Genomic DNA, 20,963 nt, shown 5'->3' with positions numbered 1-20,963 from the left:
GGCCTCATCACATATACATACACTTTCACATTCACCACATCGGCCATTAGGCCTCATCACATATACATCCACTTTCACATTCATCACATCGGCCATTAGGCCTCATCACATATACATACACTTTCACATTCACCACATCGGCCATTAGGCCTCATCACATATACATCCATTTTCACATTCATCACATCGGCCATTAGGCCTTATCACATATACATACACTTTCACATTCATCGCATTGGCCATTCGGCTTTATCACACATATATGTATATCATACATATTTCATATTTTTCTTGTACATCAATTTCAGCAATAGCTTATAAGCAACTCAAATAGTTTCATCAAAGTTTACAACAAAATCACATATTCACTACAAGCAGTTTTTCTGACCAACAGTCACTAAGTTGTTTATAACTGGAGCTACAAAACTCAAAATCAATTGACGTTAATTTTCCCCGAATGTAGACTCATGTATCTTCCACCCATAAAATTTTCAGAATTTTAGGTTTGGCCAATCAATACCAGATTTTTCTTAAAGTTTCCCCTGTTTCACTGTTTGACTAATCTGACCACTCTTCACTACGAATCAAATTTTTCATTGTACAGAATTCATAATGTGTTCTATTTGACTCCATTTGAAACTAGACTCATTAAGGAGTCTAAGCATATAAATCTTATCTCAAAACCATTTTTTTACGAATTATAATGATTTTCCAAAAACAGAACAGGGGATTTTGGAGTCATTCCGACACTGTCCCGCACAACATTAAATATCTCTTTATAGGAAATTTCTTTGCTTCCACGGTCTCTTTTATAAGAAACTAGACCAACTAAGCTTTGATTACATATTTTATTCAGCCTATAATTCCATACCAAAAATTTATAGTGATTTTCTAAAATCACCTTACTGCTGCTGTCCAAGCAATTTATTACAATTTGCTCTTAAATTTCTAAGTCCAAACACTTATGAACTTACCATTTGGGTTTAAGACATATCATGGCCACATCATATCTTATCAAATCAACTCATTATGCCCTATTATGATTGAATTTACTCAATGATTTATCGCTAAAACTTACCTCGAAAGTGGTCGACGACTAGATATCCACGGCTATTCGCTTACTTCCTCTTTTCCCTTATCCGCTTTGATCCTCTAGGCTCTTGAGCTTAATAGTGACCTAGGATAGCCGAATGCTTCACTCCTTCTTCCCTTTTTCCTTCAAATTTTCGCCAAAAGATGAATCAAAGGATGAACATTTTTTTTCTTCTTTGTTTTCTTTCTTCCATTCACGGCAAGGGAGGGGGAGCATGGATGAGACCATTTTTTTTTCTTTCTTTGCCCATGCTCTTTAATTTATTTTTCCACCCATGATGCACCAACAAAACATGTCTATGACATGTTTTGCCCATCATCCTTTGTCATAGCCAGCCACTAGCAATTAAAAAGGGGAATTTGACATGCAAGTCCTCCTTTTGTTTACATGCACTATTAGATCCTTGTAGATTAGCCTATCACATTTCAAAAGTGTCACACAAGTCCTTTTGACTAAATTCACATGCAATTTACTAAATCAAGCTTAAGATTTTCGCACATTCATATTCACATATTTTAGACCATAAATATCACATCCAAATAATTTGGTGATTCGGTTTAGCGGTCCCAAACCGCTTCCGACTAGGGTCACTTTAGGGCTGTCACAACTCTCCCCACTTAAGAAATTTTCGTCCCAAAATTTCTACCGATGCATAGTTTAGAATAACGTCCTCTTATTGAATTATATTTATATAAACACTAGCTCATCGATAGCAATTGTAATTCATTATTGATTTCACATCGATCTATAAAATCATTTTCTTATCTCAAAACAAATACATAAACATTTCTACAAGTATGCACATATATCTCATTTCCTTGATTTCATAAGCAATAATCACTTAATTTAATTCACAATTGCATTTCAAACACATATCAAGCACATACTAACATGTATAATTCACATCATCAACCCACATATTTGTAACCCACATTTTCATCCATGTATAAGTCAGAACTCGCCGAAAATACACATATACTCAAACATCCCAATAAATATCCTTTATAACTCCGTCAGATCTCAATATTCAACTTCCACACACCGAACATTTAATTCATTCAGACATACGAACATACCTCATTGCTGGAATTTTTGCAAGCGTATTAACTGAAATTTTACAGCAAGATTGCTCATTTGCGAATCACGCATCTTCTGGATTTAACCGGATATAGCGACTCACTCGATTGTCCTCGGGACATAGCCCGGTTATAGTTATTCGCACAATTGCCTTTCTGAATTAGCCCGGATTTAGTAACTTAGCACAAAAGCCTTCGGACTTAGCCCGGATACCATTCAATAACCAAGCACATATATCAACAAATCAATACACATTCTTATTACATTCTCATTACCAAAGCTCAAACACAAGACACTCATCATATTTACAATTTCGACTCAATAGCCACACACCAAGAGCGTGATTTCGATTTGCTTAAAACATGATCTAATCAAATCATAATTTAAGCTCTATTCACTCAAGAACTTACTTCACATTACCAACCCTTATGTTCATACACAAAGATCAATTTAGCCAAAGGCCTAGAGCTCGTTTATCAACCGGCGAATACTTACTTGTAAGGGCTCAACTAATTCAAGCACATATAGCTTTTACAATGCCATATCCTAGATATGGTCTTACATATTCTCACATCTCGAGCTGATGCCATGTCCTGCATGGTCTTACACATTATCTCAAATCAATGCCTTCGCCCTGCACGAGGTCTTACATGAGTCTCATTTCACACACTTAGTGCTCTGCTGAAAACTTGCACACACAATGCCTCAATTATCGATCTCGCACACATAGTGCCTCGACATCGATCTCGCACACATAGTGCCTCAATTATTGATCTCGCACACATAGTGCCTCGACATCGATCTCGCACACATAGTGCCTCAATCATTCGCACACGTAATGCCCATATTCATTTGTTATTACCCATTGAAAGGACTTAACCAAGTCTATAAAACATCATATATGTACACTTAAACTTTGCTCAAATTATCGCACGAAGCCTACTAGGCACGAAGGTCTTAATACACGCCACTAGTATGATTGCTCTTCTGGCCTAGCCGGATACATCACTAGCACGAATGCTCTTCTAACTTAGTCCGGATACATCACTCTCAATTCTCATGTACATATACACATATAGCAATACACATTTGTATATCATTTACATTACTTGAATACAAACACAACATACTTATCGACCACTCAACTTCCGGGCCCATAGCCACATACAAAAATCACATTTATAGTCATAACACTCTTTCAACATTGCATCGCTTATACCCTTAGTTCAATCCAAATCGAAATTCAAATACGAGTACATGATACGCACTGATCAACTTAATAATTTAGGCGTATCTAAGTGAAGTTATATCACAAATTCTCATAGTCGAAGCTTGCTACATTTCGACGGATCAAGATTCATTACAATACAGCAACCACATTTTAATAGTCAAAAATCATCACACTATCATTTTATCACCTTATGGCATGTGACAGCCCAAAATTGACCCTAGTCGGGAAGTGGTTTCAGGATCGCTAAACCAAGTCACCGAAATGTTTGAACGTAATATTTATTGTCTAGAATATGTAATTATGAATGTGTGAAAATTTCAAGCTTCGATTTAGCCGATAGCATGTGAATTCAGTTAGTAGGACTTGTGTGACACTTTTGAAAAGTGATAGGCTAATCTATAAGGACCTAATAGTGCATGTAGCCAAAGGGGAGGACTTGCACGTCAAATTTCCCCCCCCCAAGTTCTAGTGGCCGGCCATGACAAAGAAATATGGGCAAAACATGTCATAGACATGTTTTGTTGGTGCATCATGGGTGGAAAAAAATAAATTAATGAGCATGGGTAATAAAGAAATGGGAAAAAGAAAAAAATGGTCTCATGCATGCTTCATTGTCGTGAGTTGAGGGGAAAGAAAGAAAAAAAAATTTGTTCATCCTTTCATTCTCTCTTGACCGAAAATCCTAAGGAAGAAGAGAGAATTTTTGCTTCATGCTTGGGTTGGAAGAGGATTAGGAAGGGGTTTGGCTATACTTGCATCAAGATTAAGGTATGTTTGAGGTTGTGCCATGGGATTCATGCATGTTTTTAGTTACTAGCTTGATGTTCTTATTGGCCCATGGTTCAAATCTTTGTTATATCATGGGGATGGTATTTGGCCAAGGTGGATTTTGTGTTAATGCCATTGCATGTTAAATATGAAGCTTGCTAATGGTATATGTGATGGTGGATTGATGGCTCTTAGACTTTCTTTTTAGTATTTTTGAGTAAGACATTAAGTTCTTTGCTTAATCATGACCAAAATTATGGTGTTGTGATGTATTCGGTCATGGTATATCCATAAGTATGATTCATGCATGTTGCATGGTAGGTAAGATTTGAGCTTTGGATATGTGTTTATATTTGGATATAAACAACTTGAGATTCGGCCCTTGCACCTAAATGAATATATGTTTGCACATGATGTATTGGTATGATATATATACTATTTCAAGGTGTATATTTGCTTGTGATGATGTTTCGGTTATGAAGTAAATGAGAGATGTGTATTGAGCTACAATATGTAATGCGTTAGACAGTAAAATGTATGCTGTTTTTTTTTTTTGTGTGGTGTTAAGTGTAAAATTGACCTCAACATAGACATGCATATTCGGCCAAATGAAGTAGATTGGTGTGCATGTAGTCGGTTAGAGGCAACCATATTGAAGCCTTATCTTGGCTTAGATGATTGACTAAATGGGTAATTAGTGAGGATGGGTGCCGAATATACAAACATTCATATGCATGTGTAATTGAATTATGAATGTTTAGCAAGATGGTTAAACTAGTTAATTTATTGATTTAGCTCAAGGAGTTAAAGAGGGAGAATCAAGCAAGGGAAAGACGAAGGTCATCGAGTAGCCGACGTGGAACTATTTTACCCAACACAAGGTAAGTCACTAAGCGTATATTTTGTATCGATTTAAATAGACATGATGTCTATGAAATTATGCCGAATGGAATGATGAATTTATATACATGTATGTATGTGGTGATGAAAGTATTGAATGAAAGGAAAAGAGGTGAGATGTATTGAGTTGTTGATTTCGGCACTAAGTGTGCGGGTATAAACATTTGTGATCATGAGAATGGCACTAAGTGTGCGGGTTTTTAATTTGTACAGCACTAAGTGTGCGAGTTTGATTATATAGCACTAGGTGTGTGAGTTGATTTTATAGCACTAAGTGTGCGGACTCACTATATGTTTTTGAATCACCATTGACACTGATTGTGCGACATTATTAAGTTGATCACGGACAGCGGATCGGATAAGCACCTTGAGTTCATGGCTAATAGGCGCTATGTTTATATTTGGAGTTGAGCTTGGTAAGTTTTGAACCTATGTGACAATTTTAATTGAAGTCACGTACATGAGAATTATCGTGGAATAAGTGAAAAGGCTATTTAGTTGTATGATTGTAACGAAAACAAAATGATGTATAAAACGCTCAAATATCCTATTGATTAGTATGTGGAATGTGAATGTGGGTGTGTAACTTGGTGTGAGATTGAACCGAAGGTCTAAGGAACTATGGTATAGTTCGCTTGGAGGAAGTACTTAGCATCGCTCCATTTTGTTTCCTCTTATGACAATGTTATTAATGGATGGTAGTGCAATGCTTATGACTTCATCGAGTTGTACTCATTTGGTGCTTATTGTTGCTTATTTAGGTTCTTGATCCATTTTATGTGTTTCGGGACCGTCGTCAAGTCATCACACCGCTAACAACTTTTGGTATTTTCTTCGTAGTTGGTCTAGGAGTACATTTCGCATGTATAGGCTATTATGTTTTGTTTGAACTTGGTATGTAAAATTTTGAATAGCCATGCGAAAATGGCTTATAAATGTTTTGAGCATAATTTTATAATCATTTGGTATGTATATGCTCATTAAGAGGCATGGAAATGTTTGGCAATGACCAGCCATTAGAATGGGTCATCATGATTATATTTTGGACTATATATGAAAAAGGGGTGGTTGAATCATAGAAACTATGTGTTAGAGAAAGTCTACCCTAGAAATAGATGCTGGCAGCAACAGTGACGTGGATGTGAAAAATCACTAAAAATAGTAGGAATGGAATTAAATAGTGAATAAATTATGTAAATGAACCTTGATGAATCTATTTTCATATGGAAGAAACGAAACGGTCATATGAGTTTTATGTTAAGAGATATTTGGGTTTTCGTGAAATAGGGCCAGAACGGTTTCTGGATTCCCTGTTCCGACTTTGAAAATTCATTATAAATTAACCAGAGATAATTAGGAGTCATACCATATATGTATAAATTCCTCTTTGAGTCTAGTTTCTATAGAAACAAACAGAATCAGTATTGAAGCCCTGCACAGGGAGTTATTCGAGTTGTAACGCACAAAGGTCAGTGTAGTCGACCCCTGTAACATGGGAGACTTTAACTAATAAACTGTAGTAATTGGCTCGACCAAAAATTCTAGAAAAAATCTGTAGATGGACATATGAGTCTATTTTCAGGAAAAAATTACAAAACTGATTTTCGAGTTGTAAAACTCAAGTTATGATTTTGAAGCGACTAGTACACAGATTGGCAGCTTGTCCGAAATTCTCAATAAGTGGTTTGAAGTCGTTAACACCTCGTGTTCGACTCATGACGGTCTCGGGTTCGGGTGTTACAATTTTATTAGTATCAGAGCTATGGTTTAGTCGATTCTAGGACTACCATAGCACGTATGAGTCTAGCTATACATGCCTTAATGTTAATGTTTAAATGTGTGATGACTTCGACGGTTAAAATTATTGTTTTGATTAGTAAATGGATCCTGTGTAGAGAACCTTGGCGGATGACGTTGAAAGTGTAGCGGCTGCTCGCACAAGGGACGCCACTGTTGAACCTCATCATCTGCGAATAATCAAGGTGAGGGGCTAAACAAGCCTTCTTTACCATGATGAATGAGTGGGTCGCATAATATGCCCGAACCAATCCTACCGTCCAACAATTCCCAAATTTGAATAATCCACCCCAAGAGCCCGTAATGCCATCGCCATCGACCTCGTGAGGTGAGTAAGCCACCAGAGACTTGATTAGAAAGCGGGCTGAAGAGTTCAGGCCATAGTTACCGATGATGCCGAAAGGGCCGAAGTTTCGCTTGATAACACCATTCGGTGTTTGATGAACTGTCATGCACACCGATGAATGTCTAAACTGTGCTATATCCTTGTTATGGACTCGACCTACTATTGGTGGAGGACCTTGATTTCCATAGTCCCAAACGAACGAGTTACTTGGGATTTCTTTCAAACGGAATTTCAAAGAAATATATTAGTCAACGGTTCATCGATCAAAAGCGTAAGGAATTCTTGGAACTCAAGCAAGGTCAGTATGACAAGATCTCGAATATGAACATGAGTTCGTAAGACTCGGTCGGTATGCCCTGGAGTGTGTGGCTGATGAGGTTGCTATGTGCAAGAGGTTTGAAGAAGGATTGAATGAAGATCTAAAGCTACTAGTGGGTATTTTGGAGATAAAATAATTCGTAACACTAGTTGAACGAGCACGCAAGGCGGAGGAACTTGGAAAGGAGAAGAAGAAGGTGAATTTGAAGCTAGAGACTATCGTAAAAGATCGACGGTAAAGCTCCGTTCTCTACTGTAAAAAGTTCGTGGAGGACACTAATAAATCGAGGACGATCAAGGGAATTTCCATTAGAGCACGACCATTGACGGACTCTCGAGCTACTTTGTAGCTAGTGTGGGCAATAACCGTCAAGAGAAACCCGAATGCCCCCAATGTGGGAGAAGACACATAGGTGAATGTTGGGGTAAGTCTACCAATAGGGCTTGTTACGGATGCGGTTCAAGGACCACTTCATTAGAGATTGCACGAGCTTGATGAGAAGAATAGGATGCAAGGTGCAAGACCTAGTGGAATGACATGACTAGAGGTAGACCACCAAGAATTTCAGGAGGTAGGGGTGGTAGTCGAGAGAGGGCCACCGACACTACTGTTCGATCCGAGACCCATACTCCGCTAGGGCATATGCCATCCGTGCACGAGAGGAAGCATCCTCCCCGATGTTATCACCGGTTCTTTCACTCTCTTTGATACTAGTGTGATTGCATTGATTGACCCCGGCTCTACTCATTCATATGTATGTGAAACCTTAGCATCCAAGAAGACTCTCACCGTTGAGTCTCTCGAGTTCGTAATTCGAGTGTCAAACCCTTTGGGTCAATACGTGCTTGTCGACAAAGTGTGCAAGAAATGTCCCTAGTAATTGAGGGTCCTACTTTCCGCGGACCGATGCTTTTGCCGCTTGATGAATTTGATGTTATTCTTGGTTTGGATTGGTTCACCATGCATGATGCGGTTGTGAATTGCAAAAGCAAGACTATTGATTTGAGGTGCGCGAATAACGGATAATCCGAGTTGAGTCTACGGACTTAAAGGGTTGCCACCGTAATATCGCAATGTTGGCCCGTAAACATGTAAGAAAGGGTGCGAAGCATACCTTGCGTATGTACTTGATGACAAGGAATTGGAAAAGAAACCGAATCGGTGCGGTGGTTTGTGAATACCGAATGTTTTTCTTGAAGAATTACTGGGTTTACCACTGCTCGGAAGTAGAGTTTGGTATTGAGCTTGTACAGGACTACGCCAATTTCGATAGCATCGATCGTATGGCACCAACCGAGTTGAAGGAGTTGAAAGCTCGGTTGCAAGAGTTGACGGATAGAGGTTTCGCTCGACCAAGTTTTTCACCTTGGGTGCACCGGTGTTGTTTGTGAAAAGAAGGACGGAACCATGAGGTTGTGCATCGACTATCGCCACTTAATAAAGTGACAATAAAGAACAAATATCCGCTATCACAGATCGATGATTTGTTCGATCAACTGAAAGGAGCCTCGGTGTTCTCAAAAATAGATTTGAGATCGGGCTATTATCGCCATAATTCGGACTCGGACATACCCAAACCGCCTTGAGCGAGATATGGTCACTACGAGTTCTTAGTGATGCCGCTTGGGCTCACTAATGCCCTCGCGGTATTTATGGATTTGATGAATCGGATCTTCGAGACCGTATTTGGATCGGTTCAGTAGTTGTGTTCATTGACGACATCTTGGTCTATTCAAGAGATGAGACCGAACATACTGAGTACACGAGATTAGTGTTGCAAATTTTACGGATAAGCGGTTATATGCTAAGTTCAAGAAGTGTGAGTTCGGTTAAGAGAGGTTAGCTTCTTGGGCCATGTGGTATCTCAGACGGGTATTCGAGTCGACCGAGCAAAATTTCAGCCATACTTAACCGGAAGCCTCCAAGAAATATTACCGAGGTTCGAGCTTTTTGGGACTTGCGGTTACTACCGACGGTTTGTAAAAGGATTCTCGATGATAGCCACACCCATGACTTAAACCGCTTCGTAAAGATGTCAAGTTTGAATGGACGGAAAAGTGTCGTAAAAGTTTCGACCAATTGAAAACTCATTTGACGAAAGCTCCAAGATTAGTACAAATTTTAATCGGCAAAGAGTTTGTCATCTATAGTGATGCCTCCCTACTTGGGTTAGGTTGCGATTGATGCAAGAAGGTCGAGTTGTGGCCTATGCGTCGAGACAATTAAAGCCACATGAGAAAATTATCCCACCCATGATCTCGAATTGGTCGCCATCGTATTCGCTTTAAAGATATGGCGACATTACTTATTTGGTGAGAAGTGCCATGTGTATTCGGATCACAAAAGTCTCAAATATTTGATGACTCAAAGAGACTTAAATCTGCGACAAAGACGTTGGCTCGAGTTGTTAAAAGATTATGAGCTTGTCATTGATTATCACCCGGAAAGGCTAATGTGGTTGCGGACGCCTTTAAGCGAAAATCACTGCTTTTTTACGAGCTATGAATGTACACTTGTCTATCCTACCCGACAATGTGTTAATAGCCGAATTAAAGGCCAAACCATTATTGACTCATCAAATTCGCAAGCTCGTAAAGTTGACGATGAGTTGGTTGCAAACAATTTGAGTGTGTTCAACAAGGAATCGGAGTTTCAAATTGATGATGACGATTGTTTGAGGTTCGTAAATCGTTTGTGTGTTCCAAGAAATTCGTAACTCATTTCGATGATTCGAACGAAACTCATTGTAGCCGAATGTTAATTCACCCGGGAGTACGAAGATGTACAACGATTTGAAATGTTGGTTTTGGTGGCATGGTATGAAACGAGACATCTCCGACTTTGTTTGAGATGTTTAATATGTCAACAAGTGAAAGTGGAACATCAAGTGCCTTCGTGGTTACTTCAACCGATCATGATACCCGAGTGGAAATGGGATCGAGTCACAATGGACTTTGTGTCCGGCCGCCATTGTCACTAGTAAGAAGGATGCGATTTGGGTTGTTGTTGATAGACCGACTAAGTCGGCTCACTTTATCCACCGGCTTACGGATTTTCATTGGATAAACTAGCTGAATTGTACGTTTCTCAGTTGTGAGATTACACGGGTACCGATTTGCTGTGTGTCGGATAGAGATCCGAGGTTCACCTCACGATTTTGGAAGAAATTGCAAGAAGCTTTGGGTACCAAGTTGCATTTCAAAGACCGCCTTTCACCCCAAACCGATGGTCAATCCGAGCGAATAATTCAGATACTTGAGGATATGTTGAGATGTTGCATCCTCGAGTTCGATGGTTCATGGAAGCAGTATTTACCTTTGATTGAATTCGCTTACAACAATAGTTTTCAATCAAGTATTAAGATGGCGCCTTACGAGGCCTTGTACGGGCGTAAATGCCGTACACCATTGTTTTGGACCGAGCTCGGTGAGAGAAAAATTTTCGAGTGGATTTGATTAAAGATGCTGAATGAAAGTAAGAGTAATCCGTGAAAATCAAGATAGCCTCCGATCGTCGAAGTCGACGCGGATCTGAAACGAAAAGACATTGAGTATCAGGTGGGAGATAAAGTGTTTCTTAAAGTTTCGCCTTGGAAAAAGATACTCAGATTTGGGCGCAAGGGCAAATTGAGTCCGAGGTTCATCGGGCCATATGAGATATCCGAACGAGTCGGTCCAGCTTGCGATCGCTTGATTTTGCCCCCTGAACTTGAAAAGATTCACGACGTCTTTCATGTTTCGATGCTTCGACGCTATAGATCTGATCCGTCCCACGTAATTAGTCCATCAGAGGTTGAAATTCAAGCCGATATGAGTTATGAAGAAGAACCGATTCGTATCCTAGCTCGTGAAATGAAGGAGTTGCGAAACAAAAGGGTTCCATTAGTAAAAGTGTTATGGCTCAAACACGGGATGGAAGAAGCTACTTGGGAACCCGAGAACTCTATGAAAGAGCGTTACCCAAACCTATTTACGGTAAGATTTTCGGGACGAAAATTTCTTAAGTGGGGAGAGTTGTGACACCAAAATTGACCCTAGTCGGGAAGTGGTTTCGGGACCGCTAAACCGAGTCACCGAAATGTTTGAACGTAATATTTATTGTCTAGAATATGTAATTATGAATGTGTGAAAATTTCAAGCTTCGATTTAGCCGATAGCATGTGAATTCAGTTAGTAGGACTTGTGTGACACTTTTGAAAAGTGATAGGCTAATCTATAAGGACCTAATAGTGCATGTAGCCAAAGGGGAGGACTTGCATGTCAAATTTCCCCCCCAAGTTCTAGTGGCCGGCCATGACAAAGAAATATGGGCAAAACATGTCATAGACATGTTTTGTTGGTGCATCATGGGTGGAAAAAATAAATTAATGAGCATGGGTAATAAAGAAATGGGAAAAAGAAAAAATGGTCTCATGCATGCTTCATTGCCGTGAGTTGAGGGAAAGAAAGAAAAAATTTTGTTCATCCTTTCATTCTCTCTTGACCGAAAATCCTAAGGAAGAAGAGAGAATTTTTGCTTCATGCTTGGGTTGGAAGAGGATTAGGAAGGGGTTTGGCTATACTTGCATCAAGATTAAGGTATGTTTGAGGTTGTGCCATGGGATTCATGCATGTTTTAGTTACTAGCTTGATGTTCTTATTGGCCCATGGTTCAAATCTTTGTTATATCATGGGGATGGTATTTGGCCAAGGTGGATTTTGTGTTAATGCCATTGCATGTTAAATATGAAGCTTGCTAATGGTATATGTGATGGTGGATTGATGGCTCTTGGACTTTCTTTTTAGTATTTTTGAGTAAGACATTAAGTTCTTTGCTTAATCATGACCAAAATTATGGTGTTGTGATGTATTCGGTCATGGTATATCCATAAGTATGATTCATGCATGTTGCATGGTAGGTAAGATTTGAGCTTTGGATATGTGTTTATATTTGGATATAAACAACTTGAGATTCGGCCCTTGCACCTACATTAATATATGTTTGCACATGATGTATTGGTATGATATATATACTATTTCAAGGTGTATATTTGCTTGTGATGATGTTTGGTTATGAAGTAAATAAGAGATCAGATTGAGCTACAATATGTAATGCGTTAGACAAGAAAATGTATGCTGTTTTTTTGTGTGGTGTTATGTAAAATTGACCTCAACATAGACATGCATATTCGGCCAAATGAAGTAGATTGGTGTGCATGTATTCGATTAGAGGCAACCATATTGAAGCCTTATCTTGGCTTAGATAATTGACTAAATGGGTAATTAGTGAGGATGGGTGCCAAATATACAAACATTCATATGCATGTGTAATTGCATTATGAATGTTTAGCAAGATGGTTAAACTAGTTAATTTATTGATTTAGCTCAAGGAGTTAAAGAGGGAGAATCAAGCAAGGGAAAGACGAAGGTCATCGAGTAGCCGACGTGGAACTATTTTACCCAACACAAGGTAAGTCACTAAGCGTATATTTTGTATTGATTTAAATAGACATGATGTCTATGAAATTATGCCGAATGGAATGATGAATTTATATACATGTATGTATGTGGTGATGAAAGTATTGAATGAAAGGAAAAGAGGTGAGATGTATTGAGTTGTTGATTTCGGCACTAAGTGTGCGGGTATAAACATTTGTGATCATGAGAATGGCACTAAGTGTGCGGGTTTTTAATTTGTACAGCACTAAGTGTGCGAGCTTGATTATATAGCACTAGGTGTGCGAGTTGATTTTATAGCACTAAGTGTGCGGACTCACTATATGTTTTTGAATCACCATTGACACTGAGTGTGCGACATTATTAAGTTGATCACGGACAGCGGATCGGGTAAGCACCTTGAGTTCATGGCTAATAGGCGCTATGTTTATATTTGGAGTTGAGCTTGGTAAGTTTTGAACCTATGTGACAATTTTAATTGAAGTCACGTACATGAGAATTATCGTGGAATAAGTGAAAAGGCTATTTAGTTGTATGATTGTAACGAAAACAAAATGATGTATAAAAACGCTTCAAATATCCTATTGATTAGTATGTGGAATGTGAATGTGAGTGTGTAACTTGGTGTGAGATTGAACCAAAAGGTCTAAGGAACTAAGGTATAGTTCGGCTTGGAGGAAGTACTTAGCATCGTTCCATTTTGTTTCCTCTTATGACAATGTTATTAATGGATGGTAGTGCAATGCTTATGACTTACTGAGTTGTACTCATTTGGTGCTTATTGTTGCTTATTTAGGTTCTTGATCCATTTTGCGTGCTCGGGACCGTCGTCGAAGTCATCACACCGGCTAACAACTTTTGGTATTTTCTTCGTAGTTGGTCTAGGAGTACATTTCGGCATGTATAGGCTATTATGTTTTGTTTGAACTTGGTATGTAAAATTTTGAATAGCCATGCGAAAATGGCTTATAAATGTTTTGAGCATAATGTTATAATCATTTGGTATGTATATGCTCATTAAGAGGCATGGAAATGTTTGGCAATGACCAGCCATTAGAATGGGTCATCATGATTATATTTTGGACTATATATGAAAAAGGGGTGGTTGAATCATAGAAACTATGTGTTAGAGAAAGTCTACCCTAGAAATAGATGCTAGCAGCAACAGTGACGTGGATGTGAAAAATCACTAAAAATAGTTGGAATGGAATTAAATAGTGAATAAATTATGTAAATGAACCTTGATGAATCTATTTTCATATGGAAGAAACGAAATGGTCATATGAGTTGTATGTTAAGAGATATTTGGGTTTTCGTGAAACAGGGCCAGAACGGTTTCTGGATTCCCTGTTCCAACTTTGAAAATTCATTATAAATTAACCAGAGATAATTAGGAGTCATACCATATATGTACAAATTCCTCTTTGAGTCTAGTTTCTATAGAAACAAACGGAATCAGTATTGCATCCCTGCACAGGGAGTTATTCAAGTTGTAACGCACGAAGGTCAGTGTAGTCGACCCCTGTAACATGGGAGACTTTAACTAATAAACTGTAGTAATTGGCTCAACCAAAAATTCTAGAAAAAAATATGTAGATGGACATATGAGTCTAGTTTCAGGGAAAAATTACAAAACTGATTTTCGAGTTGTAAAACTCAAGTTATGATTTTTGAAGCAACTAGTACACAGATTGGCAGCTTGTCTGGAAATTCTCAATAAGTGGTTTGAGGTCTGTTAACACCTCGTGTTCGACTCCGGCGACGGTCTCGGGTTCGGGGTGTTACATGGCATGTATAAATAGACTCACGAGTGCTACGTTAGTCCTAGAATCGACTAAACCGTAGCTCTGATACCAATAAAATTGTAACACCCCGTACCCGAGTCCGCTGCCGGAATCGGACACGAGGGGTTAACGGCTTAAACCATTCACTTTCACGGTCCATTTTAAAATTTTCCAGGCAGTTAGCTAACTGCGTCACTATCACTTTAAAATCATATCTTGAGTTCCAAAACTCGAAAACCAGTTTCGTAATTTTTCCCTAAAACTAGACTCATATATGCATCTACAAATTTTTTCTAGAATTATTGGTCAGGCCAATTAGTACAGTTTATTAGTTAAAGTCTCCCTGTTGCAGGGATCGACTACACTGACCTTGTCCGTTACGAATTGATATCTCCTGTACAGGGCTTCAATACTGATGCCATTTGTTTCTATAGAAACTAGACTCAAATAGGAATCTATACATATATGGCATGACCCCTAATTATCTCTGGTTAATTTACAATGAATTTCAAATTCGAACAGGGAATCCAGAAACCGTTCTGGCCCTGTCTCACTAAAACTTAAATATCTCTTAACATACTATTCATATGATCGCTTGTTACATTTCCTACGAAAATAGATTCATCAAGGTTCGACTACATAATTTATTCACTATTTAATTCTCTTTCTACTATTTTTAGTGATTTTTCACATTCACGTCACTGCTGCTACCAGCATCTATTTTTTAAGGTAAACTTTACCTATTTCATGATCCTCCATGGATCAACTAGAGTTTGTCATACATATACCAAAAGTGATCATGAATGACCATTCCCATGGCTAACCGTTACCAACATTTCCATACCTCTTGACAAACAACATACAACGATTATAATGCTATGATCAAAGTATATCTAAGCCATTTTCGCATGGCTATCCGAATTTACACAAAACCGAAGGGTACATGACCTACACCAAAAGGGTAGTCCTATACATTAACCAAGATATCCTCTCACTACTAGTCTATTCTATACATGCCACAAGATATTCCAAAACATAGCAGTACCAAACGGTGGATAGTGATAGTGTGACTAGTTGCTCGACGATCCCCGAGCCTGTAGCTTCCAAATGAGATCTATAAAACAGAGGAAACAAAGTACACTGAGTAAGCATTACAATGCTTAGTAAGTTTCAAGCAAGGTCAACAGATAACAATCAAGTTATAACATAGTTGTTCAGTATTTTTATTTCACTCTTCCTTCTAGCATACCTCCCTTTATCCAAATATGCACATCTCATCATAATCATAGGAATATTCTCATAGATTGCTCTCGTATACATCACATAACTACCTTATGGTTTAGTTTAAATCAAGCTCACATATAAGCTTGGAGTACATACCTGTTTAACCTTTCGCATTGCCAATTCTTATAAAAGAAGTTTTACCCGGACATAATCTCCACACGTAGTCATCGGGTCTTACCCGGTCATAATCTCCACACGTAGTCATCGGGTCTTACCCGGTCATAATCTCCACACGTAGTCATCGGGTCTCTCCCGGAACATATTCCAAGTTTCATGTACATTTAATCACATGTTACAACATTCACATTAGCCATTCGGCTTTACCACATATGCATATCACACATATATTTTACATTAGCCATTAGGCCTTATCACATATACATACACTTTCACATTCACCACATCGGCCATTAGGCCTCATCACATATACATACACTTTCACATTCACCACATCGGCCATTAGGCCTCATCACATATACATCCACTTTCACATTCATCACATCAGCCATTAGGCCGGATCACATATACATACACTTTCACATTCACCACATCGGCCATTAGGCCTCATCACATATACATACACTTTCACATTCACCACATCGGCCATTAGGCCTCATCACATATCCATACACTTTCACATTCACCACATCGGCCATTAGGCCTCATCACATATGCATCCACTTTCACATTCATCACATCGGCCATTAGGCCTCATCACATATGCATCCACTTTCACATTCACCACATCGGCCATTAGGCCTCATCACATATACATCCACTTTCACATTCACCACATCGGCCATTAGGCCTCATCACATATACATACACTTTCACATTCACCACATCGGCCATTAGGCCTCATCACATATACATACACTTTCACATTCACCACATCGGCCATTAGGCCTCATCACATATACATACACTTTCACATTCACCACATCGGCCATTAGGCCTCATCACATATACATCCACTTTCACATTCATCACATCGGCCATTAGGCCTTATCACATATACATACACTTTCACATTCACCACATCGGCCATTAGGCCTCATCACATATACATCCACTCACTACAAGTAGTTTTTCTGACCAACAGTCACTAAGTTGTAGTTTTTCTGACCAACAGTCACTAAGTTGTTTATAACTGGAGCTACAAAACTCAAAATCAATTGCCGTTAATTTTACCCGAATGTAGACTCATGTATCTTCCACCCATAAAATTTTCAGAATTTTAGGTTTGGCCAATCAATACCAGATTTTTCTTAAAGTTTCCCCTGTTTCACTATTTGACTAATCTGACCACTCTTCACTACGAATCAAATTTTTCATTGTACAGAATTCATAATGTGTTCTATTTGACTCCATTTGAAACTAGACTCATTAAGGAGTCTAAGCATATAAATATTATCTCATAACCATTTTTGTACGAATTATAATGATTTTCCAAAACAAAACAGGGATTTTGGAGTCATTCCGACATCGTCCCGCACAACATTAAATATCTCTTTATAGGAAATTTCTTTGCTTCCACGGTCTCTTTTATAAGAAACTAGACCAACTAAGCTTTGATTACATATTTTATTCAACCTATAATTCCACACCAACAATTGACAGTGATTTTCTAAAATCACCTTACTGCTGCTGTCCAAGCAATTTATTACAATTTGCTCTTAAATTTCCAAGTCCAAACACTTATGAACTTACCATTTGGGTTTAAGACATATCATGGCCACATCATATCTTATCAAATCAACTCATTATGCCCTATTATGATTGAATTTACTCAATGATTTATCGCTTAAAACTTACCTCGAAAGTGGTCGACGACTAGATATCCACGGCTATTCGTTTACTTCCTCTTTTCCCTTATCCGGCTTTGATCCTCTAGGCTCTTGAGCTTAATAGTGACCTAGGATAGCCGAATGCTTCACTCCCTTCTTCCCTTTTTCCTTCAAATTTTCGGCCAAAAGATGAATCAAAGGATGAACATTTTTTTTTTCTTCTTTGTTTTCTTTCTTCCATTCACGGCAAGGGGAGGGGGGAGCATGGATGAGACCATTTTTTTCTTTCTTTGCCCGTGCTTTTAATTTATTTTTCCACCCATGATGCACCAACAAAACATGTCTATGACATGTTTTGCCCATCATCCTTTGTCATGGCCAGCCACTAGCAATTAAAAAGGGGGAATTTGACATACAAGTCCTCCTTTTTGTTTACATGCACTATTAGATCCTTGTAGATTAGCCTATCACATTTCAAAAGTGTCACACAAGTCCTTTTCACTAAATTCACATGCAATTTACTAAATCGAAGCTTAAGATTTTCGCACATTCATATTCACATATTTTAGACCATAAATATCACATCCAAATAATTTGGTGACTCGGTTTAGCGGTCCCAAAATCGCTTTCCGACTAGGGTCACTTTAGGGCTGTCACAGGACTTACCCAAGAACTGTCAGAAATAGGATAAATAATTCCAGCATCTAGAAGTTTAATTACCTTGGCTTTAACAACTTCCTTCGTGTTGGGGTTCAGTCGTCTTTGAGCTTGCACACACGGTTTGTATTCATCTTCCATCAAAATTTTGTGGGTGCAAAAAGAAGGGTTGATTCCTTTAATGTCAGAAATTTTCCAAGCTATGGCCTTTTTATGTTCTTTTAATACTTGGATTAATTCCTCTTTCTCCTTAGGTTGCAAGATAGAAGAAATAATAACTGGTAATGTAGAATTATTTCAAAGGAATGCGTATTCCAAGTGGTTTGGTAATTGTTTAAGTTCCAATTTGGTAGGCTCCTCAATAGAGGGTTTTTTCTTAAGTTCATCGTTTATCTTAATGCCCTCATATTCTACTTGTCTCGAAGAATGCTCATTAGGTTCATCATTTGTCTCCTCTTCTTGAGCTGGATACAGTTCCGTCGTCTCTTTCTGTACAATTTCTTGAAAAGAGTTTTGAGTAGTATGATCAATAGAGTCAATAAAATAATATGAATCATCCTGTTCCCTAGAGAACCTCATAGCATCATAAATTTTAAGGATAATCTCCTCGTCACCTACTCTACGTACCAATTTACCGTCACCCATATTGATTACAGCCCTAGCAGTGGCTAAAAATAGGCGTCCTAAAATTAAGGGTACTTCCACATCTTCATCCATGTCAAGCACAACAAAGTCAACAGGAAATATGAATTTATCTACTTTCACAATTACGTCTTCTATAATACCCCTAGGATAATTAATAGATCTATCGACTAATTGAACACTCATCCTAGTAGGTTTAGGTTCCCCAAGACCAAGTTGTTTGAACATTTTGTATGGCATCAAATTAAAGCTAGCGCCTAAATCAGCTAGTGCTTTCTCAATATTCAGACTACCAATTAAGCAAGTGATAGTAAAACTTCCTGGATCTTTCAATTTGGTTGGCAGCTTGTTTTGGAGTATGGCTGAGTACTCCTCGTTGAGTTCTACTGTAGATAAGTCATTGAACTTCCTTTTATTTGTTAGAAGCTCCTTCAAAAATTTTGCATATGTAGGCATCTGTGATATGGCTTCAACTAAAGGTAAGTTGATATGTAATTGCTTAAAAAGTTCAAGAAACTTACCGAATTGTGCATCAATGTGATCTTTTTTCAATTTTGCTGGGTACGGAACTGGTGGTTTATATTCCTTCGGCACTGGTTTGACACTATTTTTGGGTTTTTCTTCCCCCCTTTTGCTTACCATGACTTCTTGTGTTAGCTTCTTTTCAGATTCCACTAACACTTTCCCACTCCTTAGTGTAACTGCTTTTACATGCTCTTTTTATTTGGTGTTACTAAGTAAATGTCCTAGTGGTCTTTCCAAAATCAGTTTGGACAACTGGTCTAGTTGAGTTTCGAGCCCTTGGATCAATGCTTGTTGATTTTTAAGTGCTGTCTCGGTGTTTTGAAAATGAGTTTCTGACACTGATATAAACTTTGAGATCATCTCTTCAAGGTTCGGCTTCTTTTCCTGTTGGTAGGGTTGTTGTTGGTAGCCTAGAGGTGGTTGTTGTATTTGATTTCCTTGACTGCCCCACGAGAAATTGGGGTGGTTTCTCCAACCTGCATTGTAAGTAGTACTATATGGATTATTTTGAGGTTGAGGATTATTACCCATGTAATTTAATTGCCCGTTATCCATACTGTGGCCATAAGGTTGGTATTCCGAATGGCTTGTTCCACCTCCACTTGCTTCGCACTGCATTCCTGGGTGAACCTGTGAAGAACTAAGAAAACCATCAATTTTCTTATTCAAGAGTTCTACTTGATTAGAGAGCATGGTGACCGAATCGACATTATAAACGCCGGCTGTTTTCGTTGGCTTTGTCCTCATGACTTGCCACTGATAGTTATTCAGTGACATCTCCTCTATAAACTCATAAGCATCTTCAGGTGTTTTATTATTGATGGTCCCGCCAGCAGCTGTGTCAACCATTTTCCGAGTCGAAGGATTCAGGCCATTATGGAACGTTTGAACCTAAAGCCAAAGTGGTAACCCATGATGAGGGCACCTTCTCAGTAAGTCTTTGGATCTCTCCCATGCATCATAAAGAGTTTCTAAGTCCATCTGCACAAACGAAGAGATATCATTACGTAATTTGGCCGTTTTAGCTGGCGGGAAATATTTTAATAGAAATTTTTGGTCATTTGTTCCCAAGTAGTGATTGACCCTCGTGGTAATGAGTTCAACCACTGTTTAGCTTTGTTCCTCAATGAAAAAGGGAATAACCGAAGATGAATGGCATCATCAAAATCACCATTAATTTTAAATGTATCGCATAGTTCTAAGAAGTTGGCTAAATGAGCGTTGGGATCCTCATCCTGCAAACCATCAAACTGAACAAATTGCTGTATCATTTGAATAGTGTTAAGTTTTAGTTCAAAAGTATTAGCTACAGCAAATC

The 20,963-nt window shown here is 38.5% G+C and overlaps 1 non-coding gene across 1 annotated transcript; it reads left to right on the top strand.

Moving 5' to 3' along the window:
• The first annotated feature begins 20,552 nt into the window (after positions 1 to 20,552).
• On the top strand, positions 20,553 to 20,659 carry LOC128286046 (small nucleolar RNA R71). The gene has a single exon (XR_008276593.1). It is a non-coding gene; the product is annotated as a small nucleolar RNA R71 (small nucleolar RNA).
• The last annotated feature ends 304 nt before the right edge of the window (positions 20,660 to 20,963 follow it).

This window comes from Gossypium arboreum, chromosome 12 (assembly GCF_025698485.1).
Source record: "Gossypium arboreum isolate Shixiya-1 chromosome 12, ASM2569848v2, whole genome shotgun sequence".
Taxonomy (NCBI): domain Eukaryota; kingdom Viridiplantae; phylum Streptophyta; class Magnoliopsida; order Malvales; family Malvaceae; genus Gossypium; species Gossypium arboreum.
This window is presented reverse-complemented; position numbering and strand designations above follow the sequence as displayed.